Here is a 19,800-nt window from a genome sequence, read left to right on the forward strand (position 1 = left end):
CTAGAGCGCTGAAAATGTGACCATGAAACGCGAAGTGACATTTTTGTGGCTTGAAAAAGAGACCAGCGGAACGTATGGTCACGAAAAGAGCACGCAAACGTTTCAAATCCTCATAGAACATGTCAGAGAAGATCACGACACCGTCGAGATATACGAGGCACGACTGCCACTTCAGGCCAGAGAGCATGGTGTCCATCATTCGTTGGAAGGTGGAAGGGGCCGAGCACAAGCCAAAATGGAGCACCTTAAACTCGTACAAACTGTCAGGAGTAAAAAAGGCGGTCTTCTCTCGGTCGCGTTCGTCAACCTCTATTTGCCAACACCCACTGCGGAGGTCAAGGGACGAAAAGCAGGTGGCATGGCGCAGGCGGTCTAGGGGGTCATCAATGCGTGGCAGAGGATACACATCCTTTTTCGTCACGTTATTGAGGCGTATGTAATCCACACATAACCTGAGGGTGCCATCTTTCTTCGTAACGAGGACAACAGGCGATGCCCGCGGGCTCGTGGATGGTTGTATGACGTCGTCCTGAAGCATTTGAGTAACCTGACGGCGGATGGCGTCACGTTCTTTTGAAGACACGCGATAAGGGCGCTGGCATAGTGGTCTTTGGTCCTCAGCAACGATAATTCGGTGCTTGGTAAGCGGCGTCTGTCGTACCCTGGAAGTCGATGCAAAACAGTCGCGGAAGGAAGAGATTAGGTTTTCCACGCAGCGTTTCTGACTGGCCGAGAGGTGCGGGTTTACGTCGGTCGGAATGAATGTAGCCGTTGCATCGTCGAGGTCTGGCGAGGTGGCGAGGTTACTCTCTCCAAGCTCGTCAAAATAAGCGACGGCCTCTATCTTCGTTGAATGCTGCGGTTCACGGGTAAAGGTGGTAACTAAGATGTCGATGCGACCGTTGACAAGTTCTGCTAGGCCTCGAGCTACACAAACTTGCCGAGCGAGTAGCAGCGATATGTTCGCTTCAGCGTTGCCAAGAGTGCCGGTGCAGTCATTATACTCGACTGTGACGAACTTGCCGGCTCGCGGAGGGAGTGTTTTGTGGGCGTCACATACGCGTAACATTACTCTGCTGGGCTCGGTGTTGGTGTCAACGGCTCGCTGGGCAGAAAAAGATACCATGAGCTCCCGAAGGTCGATGACCGCACCATACTCTTGAAGAAAATCCATGCCCAGAATGAGATGTTTTGAACAGTCACGTAATACGGCAAAGGAACAAGTCAACGTAAGAGCGCGGATCTGCATACGATAGGTGCAGACGCCGATCGGCGTCACTACATGGCCACCAGCGGTGCGGATCACGGGTCCACACCAAGGCGTCAGAACCTTACTGAGGGTTGAGGCGAGCTGCCTGCTCATCACAGAAAAATCAGCGCCGGTATCAACGAGTGCGGTCACTTCATGACTGTCGGCGGTTACTTAAATTTCAGCAGCAACTAATCGTTCGCATCATGTCGGATCGGGTCGTCGCCGCTCGGGCCGTCGCGTCAAATCGTCGGGTGGAGGCCGTTGACACTGTGCAGTGGTGGCGGCCCTACCCCCGGAGGATGCCGTCTTCAATGTTCCCGGCGAGGGAACGTGCCTCTGAACTGGCCAGAGGATGGGAGTCGACTGGGCGAAGCAAAGCGCCTTGGTGGCGGCGATCGTGATTGGCGCCACTGCGAGGTCGGGGGCAGCACCTGAGTGGCGAGGTACTCCTCTATGTCCTGCGGCCTTTCACCATAGCGCGGTTGACGTGCGTCTGGTGGGTGATGCGTCGTCGGCAAACCTTGGCTTGACCACGTGATCACAACGTCACCTCACCGGCGGGCTATAAAAGGGGCTGCCTGAATAAATCGTGCCTTCTTGTTGTGTCATTCCTGCGTGATGCTATATTGCAGTGGCGAAACGAGGACATCTGCGCCGAATGTGCCAGTCCAGCACAAGTTTCCTTCGGCACGCATCGCACCCGGGAGGCCAACGACGCCAGGGCTCCTACGCAATGGCAGCAGCAGGGGACACGAGCTCGGACGACAGCGAAGCCCTGTACACTATTGCAGCGGTTCTCCACCAAGAAGCCAGCATCCGCAAGGTTCGGCCAATTTACAAGGACATTAATTGGAATAACGTCCCTCTTACTATGCTGGTGGACACAGGATCACCCGTGAGTGTCATCTCCGTAGCGACGTTCCGGAAGTACGAGGCGCTGTGGCCGCCATTGCGCAAATCACAGCTTAAGCTATCCTGCCTCTTGGGCGAACTTCCAGTTGTCGGACAGCTCAGTATGACGGCTACATGCGACGGGAAAGGCATTCCGGGTACGGTCGTAGTGGTCGACAGCGTCGGACCATCTTTGTGCGGCAGAGACACAATCAAGGCATTCAACGAGTCTGGGGTGGCAATGCTGTCGCGTGTGGTCGCGAGTGTGCAACCAGTCGAGATAAAAGCTGACAGCACGGAACTGCAAGAGCTGCTCAACGAATATGCTGACGTGTTTGCTCCAGGACTCGGCGCATGCAAGGGACCACCGGTCACATTGCAGCTGAAAGAGAATGCGTGTCCAAAGCTTTTTAAGGCCCGTACGGTTCCCTACGCTTTGAGGGACAAGATGTCTGAAGCGCTGGACCAACTGGTTGCGCAAGATGTCCTGGCGCCTGTGAAAACCGCCGAATGGGCAACACCAGTGGTACCCGTTTTAAAGGGCGATGGGTCTCTCCGAGTGTGCGGAGACCTTCGTATGACAGTGAATGCAGCCACAGTGATGGAACAGTACCCGTTGCCTCGAGTGGACGACATTTTTGCTAAGCTGAATGGCGGAGAAGTATTTACGACGTTGGACTTACGCCAAGCCTACAACCAGCTACCTTTAGACGCGGATGCCAAAAAGATAGCAGTGCTGAACACTCAGAAAGGCCTCTTCTGTTTCAACCGATTACCTTTTGGCATAAGTTCTGCTCCAGCTATATTCCAGAGGCGGATGGACGCGCTGCTGGGCGATATTCCAGGAGTTCAGGTGTACCTGGATGATATTATCATCGCTGAAAAAAAGGACGATGTATCAAGGCTGAAGAGGGTGCTGCAACGCCTGCGGGAGTACTGTCTCCAACTGCACAAGGATAAGTGCAAATTCCGGCAAGACGAAGTCACTTTTCTCGGCCATCGGATCGACGCTAAGGGTCTGCGACCAAAGGACGATAACATCAAGGCTGTTATCGAAGCCCCAGAACCTACTTCAGTGAGTGAGCTGAAAGCTTTTCTCGGACTTGTAAATTATTACGGCAAGTTCTTGCCCAATCTGGCCACTGTGCTGGCTCCGCTGTACGCCCTCCTAGCTAAAGGGGCCAAGTGGGAGTGGAACAAGGAACAAGAAAAAGCTGTTCAGAAAGTTAAGCAGGCAATTGTGGCTTCCAAGTTCCTTGCTCATTACGACCCGGATAAGCCACTGCGGCTTGAGTGCGATGCGTCATCAGTAGGCATTGGGGCCGTTTTGTCCCACCGTGTGAACGGTGTTGACTACCCCATCAGATTCCGGTCCAGGACACTCACAAAGGCAGAGCGTAACTACTCTCAGTTAGAAAAAGAAGCACTAGCACTGGTGTTCGGCGTCGCACGGTTCAAGGACTACTTGTATGGACATCGGTTCGTGTTAGTAACCGACCACAAGCCTCTTACTGGTTTATTCAATCCAGGCAAACCAATACCACCGTTGGCGGCTGCGAGAATCCAGCGCTGGGCCTTGTTCCTTGGCAACTACAGCTACGCATTGCAGTACCGCAAGGGCAGCGAGAATTCCAATGCAGACGCCCTCAGTCGCTTGCCATTGCCGGTTACGGAGCCGCCGGATGTCGCTCCCGACGAGCACGTTTTGTATGCCCAGTGTCTTGAGGAAACGGCGGTCGGCGCCCGGGAGGTTGAACAAATGACAAACCGAGACGCCACTCTTCAACAGGTCAAAAGGTGGATTGCCGACGGATGGCCTCCGTATCTACCGCAGGATCTTGAGCATCTCCGGGCGTACTTCAACAGAAGAACAGAGCTAACCATGAGCCACAATTTGGTGTACTGGGGACATCGCATTGTTCTACCTATGGCGGCGGCAAAGCGTTTGTTGGGGCTGCTCCATGAGACGCACCCTGGTATGACGTCCATGAAAAGCACGGCGAGAACGCTGTTTTAGTACCCGGGTCTGGATTCTGACATAGAGCGACTGGTGAAATCATGCTCTATTCAGTGTGCACAGGCCGCTGCGATGCCACCGGCACAGATACCTTTGGCGTGGCCAGCAACCGGGGAAAGATGGAGCAGACTACACGCAGATTTCGCAGGCCCAATGGACGGACATATGGTATTGGTCGTCGTAGACTCTGAAACAAAATGGATAGAAGCAATTCCAATGAAAATTGCCACATCGCAAACAACGGTGGACGCACTACGGTCAATATTTGCACGCTTCGGCCTTCCAAAAACCTTCGTTTCAGATAACGGTCCACAATTTGTGGGCGCTGTTTTTCGCGAGTTTCTGGCACGAAACAACGTAAAGCAACTCACAACAGCCCCTTATCACCCACAATCGAATGGTTTAGCCGAAAGAGCTGTGCGCACGCTCAAGGAAGGGCTAAAGAAAAACCCTGGAAAAGACCTGGAAATGCGTATAGCTCGGTTTTTGTTCCGATATCGCCGAACGCCTGTTAAGCATGGCAAGTCGCCCGCGGAACACTTATTCGGCTACCAGATAAGAACAAAGATGGATTGCATCACGCCCGGTGAGAAGTCGGCAGAAAGCCAGCGAAGAGTAGGTGCGACTAAATTGGATGTGGGAGAACCGGTCTGGATGCGCAGTTTCGGAGCAGGTCGCAGGTGGATTCCAGGAGTAGTGCATGGTCAACAGGGCTCCAGGATGGTCTCCGTTGACTCGGAGCAAGGTCTTCAGCGGCGGCACTTGGACCAACTGAGACGTCGGACTGAATCAGAAGACAGAGCCCCTGGAGAAGTTGGCAAGCGGGAACCTGCGGACGACGCTCCGACCACGTCGCAAGATAGCCCAGAAGCATCCGGGACGGAAACTGGCCCGCCTGGTTTGCGAAGATCAACCAGACAGCGACGGCCACCTGTACGCTTTCCTCTTTAAGGGGGGAGAGATGATGCGTCGTCGGCAAACCTTGGCTTGACCACGTGATCACAACGTCACCTCACCGGCGGGCTATAAAAGGGGCTGCCTGAATAAATCGTGCCTTCTTGTTGTGTCATTCCTGCGTGATGCTATATTGCAGTGGGAATCCTCACAAACCCATCCGCCGGTACGGGCAACTACTCAGAATATGGCCGGGCTCCCCACAGTGGTACGAGAGCGGGCGATTGATGGACGTTAGGTGTACGTGCCCTTTGCTGAAAGGAGGACAGAGGTCCTGCTACTGCTCGACGCGACGCAGGTAACGATGGGGTGGTCGTGGTTCGGCAACGGGGCGAAACGCTTGGGGCGCGGGGGCAGGTCGGCGCAGGGCATCGCTGTAAGACATCACGTGCGGCTCCGATAGGGGTGCCGGTGGTGGTGGCTGCACCGCTCGCCGGATTTCGTCACGGAAGACAGCGCCTGTAGAAGGTATGCTTGCCGACAGAGCATCCAAGTGTATGTGTCGCAGTTCTTCGCGGACAATGCTTCGCACAAGCTCTCGCAACGCCTCATCCCCGGGGGCTGGCAAAGGCGTGCACTAGTGAGCGGCCGCTACATTTCCCTGACGGCTGTTTTGGGCACTCCATTCCTGGAGTGAACTTTCCATGCTCGTAGCTTCCTTGGCGTAGGCGGCGACGGTTCTCGGAGGGTCGCGCATGATTCCAAAAAACAGCTGCTCCTTTACCACCCGAATAAGGTGCCGTACCTTTGTAGTTTCGGGCATAGCCTGGTCGGCCCGATTGAGGAAGCGGGTGATGTCCTCAATAAACATGGCCACGCTCTCGTTGGACCGCTGTGACCTGGAGCGAAGGGCAATTTCAGCATTTTCCTTTCGCTCGCTCGAGCTGAATGTGGCGAGAAACTCACGGTGAAAAGCTGCCGAGTTAGAAAAGGACGCCTCGTGGTTCTCGAACCAGGTTTTCGCCGAGTCTTGCAGTGCGAAATACACGTTCATCCGCTTTTGCTCGTCGTCCAATTGGTTGAATGCTGAACACGGTCAAAATTGGCCAACCAACCTTTAACATTCCTCGAACCGGTCGCCGTGGAAGGATGATGGCGACCGAGGTGCGAGAAGGACGAACGGCGGGGCACTGCCGGAGTACTGACCTGTCTGGCTGCCAGTGGTGGAAGTATAGCTCGCACAGGCCTTGTCAGTGGCTCAAACTAGTGTTGCAGGCCTCGCAGGTGACGGCTCGCTTTGTGGACAGGTGTGACGTCCGCGCGTCGGGGAGAAGCGTCAAGGATATCGTCGGGGTTAGTGTACATGGGATCGACCTAGCACCTCCACCAAATGTCACCGACAAACGTAGCAGGACGCAGGAAGCACAGCTGTTTACTGGGGCGAGGCTTTCCTAAAAGCCGCGCTCATTCGAGAAATTGAAGACGTTCGGCAACGCGCTGGGAGACAGGTTTGGCTACCAGTTGGCGCCGGCAGAATGTCAGCAGTATGGCAATATGAGAGCTTAAACTACTTAAGAGCACGCACTAAGAGTGCTTGGATGCGTGAGAGGCGCACAATTTCACCTAAGAAATCTCCTAACACAGAGTTAGCAAAATAACAGAGCTTTTAAGGCCTATACTGTACCTGTGGTTTGGTGATCACTATCTGTTATTTCTATCATGAAGCTGCATAAGCTAGATACCTAGCTCTACGGAAAAAATAAGACTACACAAGGTTGAATTATAAAAAAATGGTGTTACGCCGTAGTCAAAACTTCTGGACATCCATAATATCGGGACCATAATATATATACCAGGTCTAAAATTGATTAAGGTGATTTTAATACTACGCTTTTTATAACTACTGTCTTCATATTTGCCTTGTTGCTAGCACAGCTGGCACCACGTTGTAAGTTAAGATGCCATCATTTTATGACAAAGTGGACTTTATTTATTCAGTCAGGCAGATGGCGCTCAGTAACATGAAGACGCAATCACTCCGTCTCCGTCGTCCTCCTAGCTCTTACTCATCACGTTTAGAGATTTCGTGGGGTCTCCTACCACCCTGAGATCACAGCGTCATCTGTGTCGGCAACTAGAAAACAGCACACCTCGCATTGAGACTTGTAGTGCCATCTACATTAGCACTGCGCAAAGTTGACGTCACGATCAAATATTAAGGAAAGAGGTAAAACTATGTGAGTATGATGTCAAGGGGCGAAATGGCGGAATAGTTTCGGTTTTTCGAATCCAAGATGCGGCCATTAAAATTGGTTGCGCCCTCCTATTTCTCTTCCCCCGCCCATATAAAAAAATGTCCATGTCCTACAACTGGTAGCAAAACGGCCCTTTACGGGTATACATTCGTTCCGCTATATATATTTCGACAACAACGGGCACCCACCCAGGACAGTTGTGTACCGAATTTGGTATGCAAATAAAACCCTATGGATTGTGATATAGAAATAAAACCACAATTAAACAACAGGTAAACATTGTATACTTGCAATTACTAATAGAAACATCGCCATATCGCACCGCAAGCCGACTAGGCCCACTTTGACCCCCCAAACGAAGAAAGTTTCGTTTCGGACGTATATCGAGGTGTAACTCGACAACGGGTCACGGCCGGTCTCAGGGAGGGTGCGCGCGCTCTTTCATATGGCCTTGACATTCGCTGCGGAAGCAATGCGAGTTTTTTTCTGAGAGTTACGCCGCCCGCCGCCGCTAGAGGCGCGACGGCCCTACCGCTGGCTCCACGTCAGCATCTGCGGCGGCGGGTGGCTTTTGCCTGGCTTCGCGCTGTTGCCGGCTGGTTCATACTGAGCGCAGCACCGAAATCAAAGACATCAAAATGCAGATGCTTAAGCTGCGCATCTTCAACACAGTCCACTTGTGCACAGATTGTTCGTCACAAACTTTGCTCGATGAAAACAGTTAAAATTAGGAATCGCTCTCACATTTCTCAGAACTGTGTCGAGCATTTGTGGTTTTAAATACAGAAGGAAATACTGCGATCACTTCCTCGCGTATGTCTCATCGTCCGTGATTAAATCACAAGTTAATGCTAAGAAGAAAAGAATGAAATCTTGGAGGACGAAAGTGTTGCGCTCGTCCCATAAAAATGTACTAAATCGGGGAAAATATTCTCTACGACACATGAGCCGTAAATCCGACAGTGCCGCAGCTGGTGGCATGAGACGATACTTGTAAAGTTGAAAGTTAGACTCATGGACACCAAAGCTGAACTGTCAAAAAAAAAACTTATTGCTGAGAGGTGTATATAGTACTTAATAACGCCGATATCGCTTTTCGCACGTCCTGAATGTACTTATTTTCACCCTCATATACATCACAACTTCCTTGAACGAGAGGCCGGTATCGATAGCAGTAAAGAATGCTAATTACTAATGTGCGAGCAAGTGTCAAGAAGAATTGTGATGCATTGTTAAGTGCTCGAAGCCAATGGCACGCGACCTTTCCGCCTTTGTTGTAAAACGAGAGGCCACCAGATTTCTCTGGATTGGCTGTAGCCGCGCACAAGTCTATTTTCATGTTCAAAATGGTCGTTAGCGCATTAGGCGTCCAATGTGTCAAGTTTCTTGTCACCTCTAAATTTAGTTTTATCGCTACGCCACCTGTTTGAGGACGCGAGTTCGCCTAATAAACAATTTTCGGCTTGGACGCAAGCTTCCTTGTCGTCATTTTGGCGTGACTTACGTTACCACAACGTAAGAGAAGCAACCAGCACAAGCTGTGTATGCTGTCTCAGATATTGACGCGTACTGAGTATTGCAATTTCCAAGAGTATGTGTGTCCAGTGATTAACTTCAGCTACCAGAAAGAGCGTCATTTTTTGTTGTCCCCGTATATTCAACCTGCGGCGTGTCGCGAAGCTGCTTAAAAAATTTTGGTTTAAATATCGTTGCGAAATATCTCAAATTATGCAGTTGAATGTCCTGTGCCCTTTATTCTTTTAAAATCGGGGACCTTTATGAAGATGTAAGCATCGCAAATGTTAATTTTTATTTCCTTACACTGTAACCTAAGCCAGCTGGTATAACGCGCATTGCTGTGAGTTTTAGTGGAGTTCCGTTAGGTTGCTGAAAAATTCTTTCTTGTGTGCTACTTTGCTTTCTGAATGACGCGAGGAAAGTTGGTGCCCTCGGGAGTTTTATCGAAAGCGATGACAAGGTTACATAAATACAGTAAAATAATGCAAAAGCTTTTATAGTCATCGCCTCTCAGATAAGTCTGTTCGCTCGTAAAGGCCGATTTTATTGACAGAACGCAGTTCCGAACTAATTTTGCTTGCTGCCAGTTAGTTCATGCTTGCAGTTACTGTCAACAACTGACTTAATTTTTGCGCCAAACTTCAAAATGCTGTTCCAAGAGGAGAACTTGGACGTCGCTTGCGTGCAACGTGCTCTGCTCCGGCGGCGAAGGTTGGGATCCGTCTTTACCCGTTCCTTTCGCGAATGACATGATGCGTTTTCTTGGGGAGCACCATTCATTCTTGCTGACGCCGCTGTTTTGCAAAATTAAAGAAGGTGCGCATGAAATTTCAGGACCTATATGTACGCTGAAGAGTCTTTTACTCTTTTAAACTTGCCCTCCAGGTATTACATGCCGCACATCATTTTACACACTCGTAAAGAACCTGCCGAAAGACGAAATATGTAATCTGATAGCCTTCCTTTTTAGCCAGATACAAGGGTAGAACGTGTTGACTTCTGTGCTCGAAGCAACACCGTCGACCATACACAGTCGGGCTCAAGAAGAGAGCGCGCAAACGTTAATCCGTTGTTTCAGATTTCTCCCGTGGCAAAGCGGCTGACTACGCGGTCTTTGCGTAAAGCGTAAGAGGTAAAATATAAAGGCTTGACGGTTACCACGGACGGGGGCTGAACTCTGGGAGCGAGCACGTGTTCCGCGTGAACGGTGGTCGCAGCGGTGGGGCAGTGGCGACCCCACCGAGGTGGGGCGGGAGGCGGAAACAGACCCCATTGCGAAGGCCGTAAGAAGAGAAGCGCGCGCTTCCCTCGAGACCGGCCGTGAATGGGTAGGCGTGCATCGTAATTTCTCTGATAGATGGCGCTAGGCGGCGGTCGTTCCGCTAGGCGGCGTGCGTGCACGCGTAGCCGAGCATGGTGGCAATCCACCCCGTTTCAAAGGGTATTGCATTCCGTTTCTTGAGACGAGTGGCGCGTTCTTCTTCGCTTTCTTCGTCTAGTAAATCAAACAGCTAACGCTCGTTACTTAAACGTCTGCCAGATGGTGGCAGCCTTCTTTTTCTGCTTCCAGAAGTTCAGTCACTGCCTTGCTCGCAGCTCTTTTTCCAACATTCGAGAGGAATAATCCAATATACGATTTATGTGTTGTTCTTGCTCCAAAAGTTACGACTACGAATTGTGGGTAAAAATTCACAAAAAGGCACAGAATGTTTATAACTATGCGTGATGGTATGCTTTGGCTAAAAGTTCTTCTTCTTAGTCCCCAGCGTAGAATAACCGCCCACGCATTACGCATTGACTAGAACGAACATTTAGAGGGGAATTGTAGGAACGAAATCGGTTACTTCCATCGTGCCATTCTCCATTCAATGCGGTTTTGCATTCACTTTTCATGTTTCAATCCCAACGCCAGCGATTGAGAAATTCCTCACGCTTGCCGATCTTTGCATTCCTACAGTGCATGTTGAAGGCGAACATTCTGTACTAAAAATTCGCTTGCGAAGATTAGAAGCAGTGTGAGGTGGTCCTATTTCACCGTATGCTATTTCCACCGAATATTCATTCTCATCCAACTAACTGCTCTAAATTAGAAAAAAAAGAAAATGCTGTATATTTTCACTACTACCTTCGGAACAATTTTGCTTGAAACACAACAGCTCAATACAATCCTGCACGCGTGTCGGCGCAACCACCAGCACGCAGTCGGATAAAGTAAGAAGAGAAGAAAAACGTTAAAAATCTAAACCGGGAGTAAAATTCAAGTTATTCCTTTTTCCTTCCCTTCGATAAAATGTTGAGAAGAAGCCTGTTTCGGCAGCGGGCAAATTCGATAACTCGAGTTATTGATTCTAAATAACACGACATTCTTGGACATATTGACAAGAATAAAATAAAAACTCTGCGATGAACAGCACATAGGGGGTGTACTCGAAACGCTTTAAAACGTTCATCTTTCGTTGCTTTAAACTTTTACCCCGTGCGCCACATTATCTGGGAGTAAAAATAGGAACGCGCCCGCGTTGGAGCATTCCTAGCATCAGTAAATTGCGCTTAATGCGCCCGCGCGCTATATAACTGTGCGTGTCGTGCCAGGCCATACCAGAGTTTATTCGCTGCGATGTGGCATCGCTGCCCCAAAGCTATATGCTTAAATATTTAAGGTGACATTCACCGTGCGTCACGGGCTTTGCTCCCTGGCGCCCCGCTTGCTAACTGGGGGAAGCGCGTGAACGACCAGGCAAGCCTGCCAAGAATGGCGAAAAGGAAAAGCCCATAATCAGTGCGTCGAAGATAACCCAATGTCAGAAGGAGTCCGGCTAACGGGATTGGTCGGTCCGCATTTGTTTCATAAATTCTATCGCATGTGCACAGAAGTGAGGCTCAATCTTCTGCAATCGCTTAACAGCATAGGAGTGTTCAGGCTACTTTTTCATCGCCGAGTAATGGGATGTATCAATGCCAAAAGCAAAAAAGTGAGATGTACCACATTAACCCGCATCTAAGCCCTCCGCGATTACGGACGCGGCTCACCTACTTGACACGTGTACCTGAGAAAAAAGGTGGTGTTTCGCAATGGGCAGCATTTCGAGCATAAGTAGTCAGAACAATGGCTCAAAATTTAGGCACAGCTCTGACAAATGCGACAAACCTCTCATTGATTAAAATACGGAGGGTAGTTAAAACAGCTTACGGGCTCTGATAGCGAAAGCATTGTCTCATCGTGAGCTCTTTGGCGAGGTTAATTAAAGATTCCTTCTCTTCCAATCACACACCAGTCATCTGCACACAGCCTTAAAGAAACGTATAAACTAGGTCCACCTTTATTTGCCTAGAATTGAATTAACGCTGTTTCGTAATACATACCAAGGTTAAAAAAAAATAACAGCGAATTGGCGGTCTATTGGGTGCGTGCTCACCTTGCAGTTTGAAGTTATTTGGTTGAATTCCCGGCACCATGAGAAGAAATTTCATTATTTCTTCTTTGTTTTTGACGTCACTATATATCTTATGGACTACTGCTGACGTCACGTGAGGGCATGGTAACGTCACTGAGGAATTTCGGGCCATAGACGGCGACGAAAGCGGGCTTCTGGGCGGAATGCGTTCACATTTAAAAAAAAACGAGAACTGCCAGAATGTAAACAGAAGCTCTGCTGGTAGGTGCATAGCAAAGAATGTGAGATTCAACATGAGAACGAAAAAAAAATCCTAGAGCTAAGCTTGCCGGCTAGTGCAATAATCAGCGATAGCTGAAGCTTGGTCTGGCCAATTAGGTTAATCAAGCCCTCCCATCCTGCCCGCCCTCTGTTTCTCTTCGAGTTTGTAGTTTTCCTCCCCCACCTGCTCCTCTATAGGTGGAGAGGGGAATTTTCTTCTCCTCACTTTTCCACCTAGCGATCATGACCGGTGGCGGCCATTGAATGGAGTGAAGTTCAATAAATGAAATTAGTGTAAATTTAAAAATATTCAATTAATAAAGCTAGATTAAATTCTTTCATCAAGTGCGTAGGTGTTACGTATGACGTAGTAGATATTTTTAGAAGTACTTCTCGTTAGGCGAGATAGAGTGAACACAAAAAAAAGAGCAGACGAGGGTGATGCGACGGGCGGGCAGCAAGAAGTGCTTTGATCAAATGTTTACGGTAATCCGCCAAATGGAGCAAATTTGTAATAAGTGAGCATTCACTCATTGGCATCTACCCGAGCGCAGCTATACGGCTACAAAAGAAAGCCATACAGCTTGTCGCCCAGTTATCCTCCCTGCCTTTCCGTTCGTATTTATCAATCTCTCTATATGCAGCTTGTGTGGACGCCGGTGAGTACTTACTCTATTATTACAAATTTACTTCACATTGGAGGATTCCCCTACACATCTGATCAACACTGTTACAACTTCGAGTTATTGATCAGTTCGGTTTCGCCCTACCATAGCGGTGCCGCGCCGGTTAGCTCAGTTGCTAGAGCGACTACTCCGGTAAATCGGTGGTCCCGGGTTGGAAGCCCGGACCAGGACGAATTTTTCTTAAACTGCAAAGTTTGTGAGAAAGACGTATAGATTTCCTTTGTAGCTGTACGGCTCAACTTGGGTAGAGGCGAACGAGCAATTACTCCCTTATTAGGAAATTCTGTGCGCCCTTCCCGTCAACCTCGTCTCCTGTCTCGATCTTTAGTGCAAGCTTTAAACGTTGTAGATTCCACAGTAGAACGCAGGGGAATATGGCTAATCCGAAACTATGATAGCTTTCGGTGTACAACACGAAGGAACTGAATGCGCCAAAGTGCTCAGCAACGGTCCTTCTGGAGCGATTTCGTAGTTCAAACCAATAGACTTATTGCTGGCCGCAACGGCCAGTGTCAAAAACCAAAAGCAAGGCGGTGTATTCTAATAGCTCAAAAACATCATCTTCCTGTGTTTTACGTGAAGGCACTGCATGCCTGGACTACCAGGCGCACGCATTGACGAAGAAATTAGAAACAGTATTTCTCAGTGCAGGTTTACATCCGCACGAGTAGCAGTGTCTCTACTCATGGAATATTCTCCGTTACTGTGCGGTTCGATTCAAAACATCCTTTATTATTCTCTCATTTCTGTCGCTATGGTAAGAAACACAGAAAGAGAAAGAGAGTGGGCAAAGAAGAAATAGGGCGGGAAAAAGAGAGTCAGACTGAGAAAGAAAGAAAAAAGAAAGAAGAAAGAAAATCTGGGAAGCATAGAAAAGAGAAGACGAAAGAAAAAGAATGCATTTTAAAAAAGAAGGGAAGGAAGAAAAAAAGACAAGAAAGAATTAAAACCCACCGTTGTGGGTCAGCGGTTAGCGCGCCGCACTACTGAGCTGTAGTACTTAGGTTCGGACCCGGCCTTGGCGGCCGCGTTTCGATGGAGGCGAAACGCAAAGGAGCCTGTGTGCTGTGCGATATCAGCCCGCGTTAAAGATCCCCAGGCGGTCGAAATTTTTTCGAAGCCCTCCATTACGACACCTCTTTCTCTTTATCTTACACTCGCACGTTCTTTCCTTACCTTGCGGCACGGTTCGGGTGTCCGCAGATATATGAGAAAAAAGTAGTAAGTAGTACGTGTTTATACAAAAATCAAAAATATAAAAAAGGAAGTTAAAAGATTTTTGCTCACCCCGGCATCTGCCATCACTTTATTGGCGGGAGCAGAAAAAAAAAACCAATTTTCAATTTTTAAAGAAAAAAAGAAAAAAGAAAGAAGGAAAGAAAGGAAGAAAAGAAGGAAAGAAAGAAGGAATGAATGAAAGAAAAGGAATAAAGAAAAGAAAGAAGGAAAGGAAAGGAATGAAAGGAAGGAAGAAAGAGAGAAAGAAAGAAAGAAAGAAGGAAAGAAGGAAGGAAAATATGTGTACCTTTCTTTGTACAGAACCATAATTTTCTGCTTCCCTCTATTCTTCTTGCTACGTCGTTTCGTAGTCGGGCGGGCGGGGTGTTGGGACACCGCAACTTCTTATCGTCGCCGGCCACAGGCCTCATTGCGTGACGTGGCCGCCACGCATTTCTGTAGCGGAGCGCTGCTCACCACTTAAGGCAACGCTCTTAAACGTTGACCGCGACAAGTGGCCAAATCTTCGCGTCTAGACTCGAGCACGAAAGTGCAATTCAATGCTTCTCGACATAAACGCGGTCAAGTCTCCACGTCTCTTCACTTTTTGAGATAGCGAGTTGGGCGTCGCACAACACAGAGGGTTAGTGGAAAGGCTACTCGGCGAGAGGCTAACTTCTCTAAAAACGACTCCTCTTGACAGTTTCAAGCTCAAATATGAAGCTATGAAGCGTTACCGATTATCGACTTCGGCCGCATAAACTGTTCAGGATATTGTGCTCCAAAAACATTGTTAAACATCTCTTCCTTTACGGTGACACCTGTTAAGCGCCTGTTGCTGCGATTAGCTCTGGTGTAGTAGTAGTAGTCGGCGTGAGTGATGGGTGGTTGCCGTGCGAACCACCGGCAGGGTGGTTACCGTCGAAAGAGGAGGACATGACAAGAGCGGAGAAATGAGTATCCGTAAGGTGCTTACCTTTAAAGGAGGAGGGCGGGACGAGAGAGAAAGAAAACGTAACCGGAGGGTGGTTGCCACCCATATAATCTGGAGAGTGGTTAACTTGAAAGAGATTTAAGCGAATTTGAAGAATGGGCAAGCGGAGAGTGGTCGCATCGCGACGCGCTTCAGCACCAGATGCGCATGCTTAAAGGGAGACTGAGTGGGATTCATACAGTCTTGGTCAATAATAATAATTGATTTTTGGGGAAAACAAATGGTGCAGTATCTGTCTCATATATCGTTGGACGCCCGAACCGCGCCGTAAGGGAAGGGATAAAGGAGGGAGTGAAAGAAGAAAGGAAGAAAGAGGTGCCGTAGTGGAGGGCTCCGGAATAATTTCGACCACCTGGGGATCTTTAACGTACACTGACATCGCGCAGCACATGGGCTCCTTAGCGTTTTGCCTCCATAAAAACACAGCCGCCGCGGTCGGGTTCGAACCCGGGAACTCCGGATCAGTAGTCGAGCGCCCTAACTACTGAGCCACCGCGGCGTGTGCGTATTTACTGCTCCAAAATGGCTAGAACAGAGTACTGACACGGAATTATATCCTTCAATAAAAAAACAACCCTGTAATCTTCTTTGAAAAAAGAAGACTGTCACTTAAATCCTAAGAATGCGAAGCTTGACAGGCAAATTGCACCGTGGCTTTAAGCCGATCCAGCCTTCTTGGACATAGCGTTAATTGCGCTGCAACTGTGCAGCATTGCAAGATCATGTTATGGCAATAATGATGAGAATGTATTAATCCTCTAATGTGTAGCGAAATTTTTCTTTTGAGGTTTGTCCTACTCTTGCAGCGAGTAAATAAGACTGCCGTAGAAAAACAATGCCATTATTCTTAACAACACATAGCACAAAATTATAAGCGCCTCGAGGGCGGATGCGCAGATTATATTCTTTGTTAATGGCGCGGTCTTATGATATGCGAAATATTCGGTTCATTAACACTTTTTCTTTGAAAAAGGAGCTTGTCGGTAATTTTCTGGGTATGTGTGCACTGAGAACACCTTTAAGTTCACTTGTTTCGATTGGTTACCGCATTCTAACTGCAAAGAGACCATTCTCGCCGAAAAATGACCTTTCATAAGCTAGAGAACAACAAAAAATGAAATACTGGTGTCGCCATCACCAGCACATTTCTTTTGTACTCTGTGCGCGTTGGCACATATTTATGCGCATGGATCAAAGAGATTACATCGCTAGTGATTGCGCGTCGGTCACGGAGTTCTCTTCAGTGTAGGCGTCAAAGTCTTAATTGAGTGGCAGAAAAATTTCTTATTCAAAATTTTTGGAGCAGTAAATACGCAAAAATTTTGAATCTGAAATTTTTCTGCCACTCAATTCAGACTATGACGCCTACACTGAAGAGAACTCCGTGACCGACGCGTAATCACTAGCGATGTAATCTCTTTGATCCATGCGCATAAATATCTGCCAACGCGCGCAGAGTACAAAAGAAATGTGCTGGTGATGGTGACACCGGTATTTCATTTTTTGTTGTTCTCTAGCTTATGAAAGGTCATTTTTAGGCGAGAATGGTCTCTTTGCAGTTAGAATGCGGTAACCGATCGAAACAAGTGAACTTAAAGGTGTTCTCAGTGCACACATACCCAGAAAATTACCGACAAGCTCCTTTTTCAAAGATAAAGTGTTAATGAACCGAATTTTTCGCATATCATAAGACCGCGCCATTAACAAAGAATATAATCTGCGCATCCGTCCTCGAGGCGCTTATAATTTTGTGCTATGTGTTGTTAAAAATCATCGCATTGTTTTTCTACGGCAGTCTTATTTACTCGCTGCAAGAGTAGGACAAACTTCAAAAGAAAAATTTCGCTACACATTAGAGGATTAATACATTCCCATCATTATTGCCATAACATGATCTTGCAATGCTGCACAGTTGCAGCGCAATTAACGCTATGTCCAAGAAGGCTGGATCAGCTTAAAGCCACGGTGCAATTTGCCTGTCAAGCTTCGCATACTTAGGATTTAAGTGACAGTCTTCTTTTTACAAAGAAGATTACGAAGTTGTTTAATTATTGAAGGATATAATTGCGCCTCAGCACTCTGTCCTACCCATTCTCGTAATCAGGGACACCCCACTTCTTTTTCTAACAGTGGTGGAAGTGAAGCATGCTGGGCCTTCATTGAATCCGAGTGGGCTGGCAACAGACGCCCAGAGGAAACACTTATACCACCAAACGGACTGAAACAGACAGGCCGTCGTGCTCTATTGGGTCGCCAGCGACCAATGTCTGGAGATTTGTGGACCGCCGACGGAGTCGTTCGAGTCTGGAGCAAAAAGACGAAAAGAAGACAGCACACTGTTCAAGGCACCTCCTCGTCGAATACGTCTACGATCCCCTAGGAGCGAGATCCCGAAGCATATGCGGTCATTTCTGTGCCACCGACCCCAAGGACAATCTTAACCACCTCAACAGGCAAGCCAGGTGTGTGTCCTATGAGGTTCGCGTTCCGGCCCCACCAGTGACGTCTCGGACGAATGCGTGCGTAAAAGTTTGCGCAGCATCGAAACGCTTGTTGACACCAGCGTTCACTTGCATGTCTCTCAGACAGTGGCTCCACAGCCAGTGTCTTTATGACAGATTCATGAGCATCTGTGGCAGAAAACGGCGTTACAGTACTAAAAACCGAGCCCTTTGGTAGGACAAAGTGCGTTAAATCAGCTTTTCTGAACGACTGTACTTCCTCTAGCGCACATGGAGGGTGGACACTTCCAACACATGGTTGGGCCTTTCATCACAATACTACTTTAATGCCCAAAGTGAATAGAAATCGGGCGCGTGAGTGGCGTGTGCAATTACTACATCGTGTGCCTAAGGCGTTGAGCTAAACAACGGCAACCCCTGTCGGACGAGTGTTTCAAGTTGAGCCCTTATGATGGTGTCTCGAAGAACTACCAGCGTCTAGAGAGAGCACAGGCAGTAATGAAAGAATTGATGGGACACTATTAAACACGCAGGAAGGCCGCCACTACAGTGCAGACCGCATTATCAAGGGCGCAGCCGTCAAAGAAAGGAGGCGCCATCTGGTGTCTAGGCTGGCAACAACCGCCTGTTTGGAATATGCGGTCTCATTCGAGTAAGAGGACGCAAGTGGCACCAATCGGCATTGCTAAGCTTCCGTACACCATTTTTGAGTTATTAAAGTCCCTGACAGAGAGAAAAACCTTTGCAAGCAAAATTGAAGTGACTCGGTTGAAAAACGATAGCAAATTCGGCGGATGACGAGGCCAGATATGCCTCCTATGACTGACATAAGGACGAAAAAACACACTAGAGGAGTTGTGTGTTACCTATATATGCGGTGCAGAGCAGCGGTGCCGTAACCGCAGGCCTCGACGGAGATTAAGCGAGAAGTACAGAGCATGCTGTTAATCTACTTTTCATGGTAGTCGACCAAGTTCTAGAGATAGGCTCGCATAACGGTTCGTACGATTGGTAGTTAGCTATGGTGCATTTTTAGTCGTGCTACATTTGAGTAAAAGGATGGTGAGGTGGACTAGTCGGTATAAATCTATACTGAAGAAAAGCCGGCACAAAAAACAGGACAAAAAAAAGAAGCGACCCACCCATCGATTATGCACACACGATCAGTTTATGGTTCGACCCGCTGTGGCGTGGATTCTCCCGATACATCTCGTGCCAGTTATACCCTTAGTGGAAGTGGCTTTTATGGAGGCTTATATTTTAGTTAATGTGATGTGCATGAATTCGGGAATATTTCGGAATGGCTGCTGTTCACACAATTACATTATTTCCTAGTATCGGTAGGAAAAAATTACGGGATGTGTCTTCTCGAAAAAAAAAACTGCGCTGCCTCCCTAAATAATAAGTATAAAATCACTTAATTAGGTACTGTTACCAACGGGTAGATCGTGCATGTTCGCTCATACTTTCATGAACTTCAGGTGATTGTGCTAAAACAATTTTTTTCCGTCAAAAGGCACCTCGTGCAATTTTACTGCCGTTAGAACCTTCCACTCATTACCCAACTTAAGCATCCATGGGTATTACATTTTTGACCGCTCGTTCTCCACAAACCCAGTGGTCAGAGCACGCACGAAACGCTGCGGGTAGGACAGAACACCACTTAATAATAACGGCCTGAGGGGCGAGTTGGCGCATGATGAAATGAACGGCGGCGCAAACAAGGACACAAGAGACAGACACCACATGCGCAGAGTTGGCGTGTTGGTAGTGTGCGCATGTGATGTATCTTTCTTGTTAGTGTCCTTGTTTGTGCCGCCATTCATTTCAAGACGGAACACTTTTGGGTGGTGCTTACAACCCAAAAACGGCGCATGTCTTCGTCCGATGGAAAGCGTTGCAACTGAAACAACTTTTACCGGCACAAGCAGCGGTGGTGGTGGCTTCCGCTGCCGCC

Source organism: Amblyomma americanum, chromosome 10 (assembly GCF_052857255.1).
Source record: "Amblyomma americanum isolate KBUSLIRL-KWMA chromosome 10, ASM5285725v1, whole genome shotgun sequence".
NCBI lineage: Eukaryota > Metazoa > Arthropoda > Arachnida > Ixodida > Ixodidae > Amblyomma > Amblyomma americanum.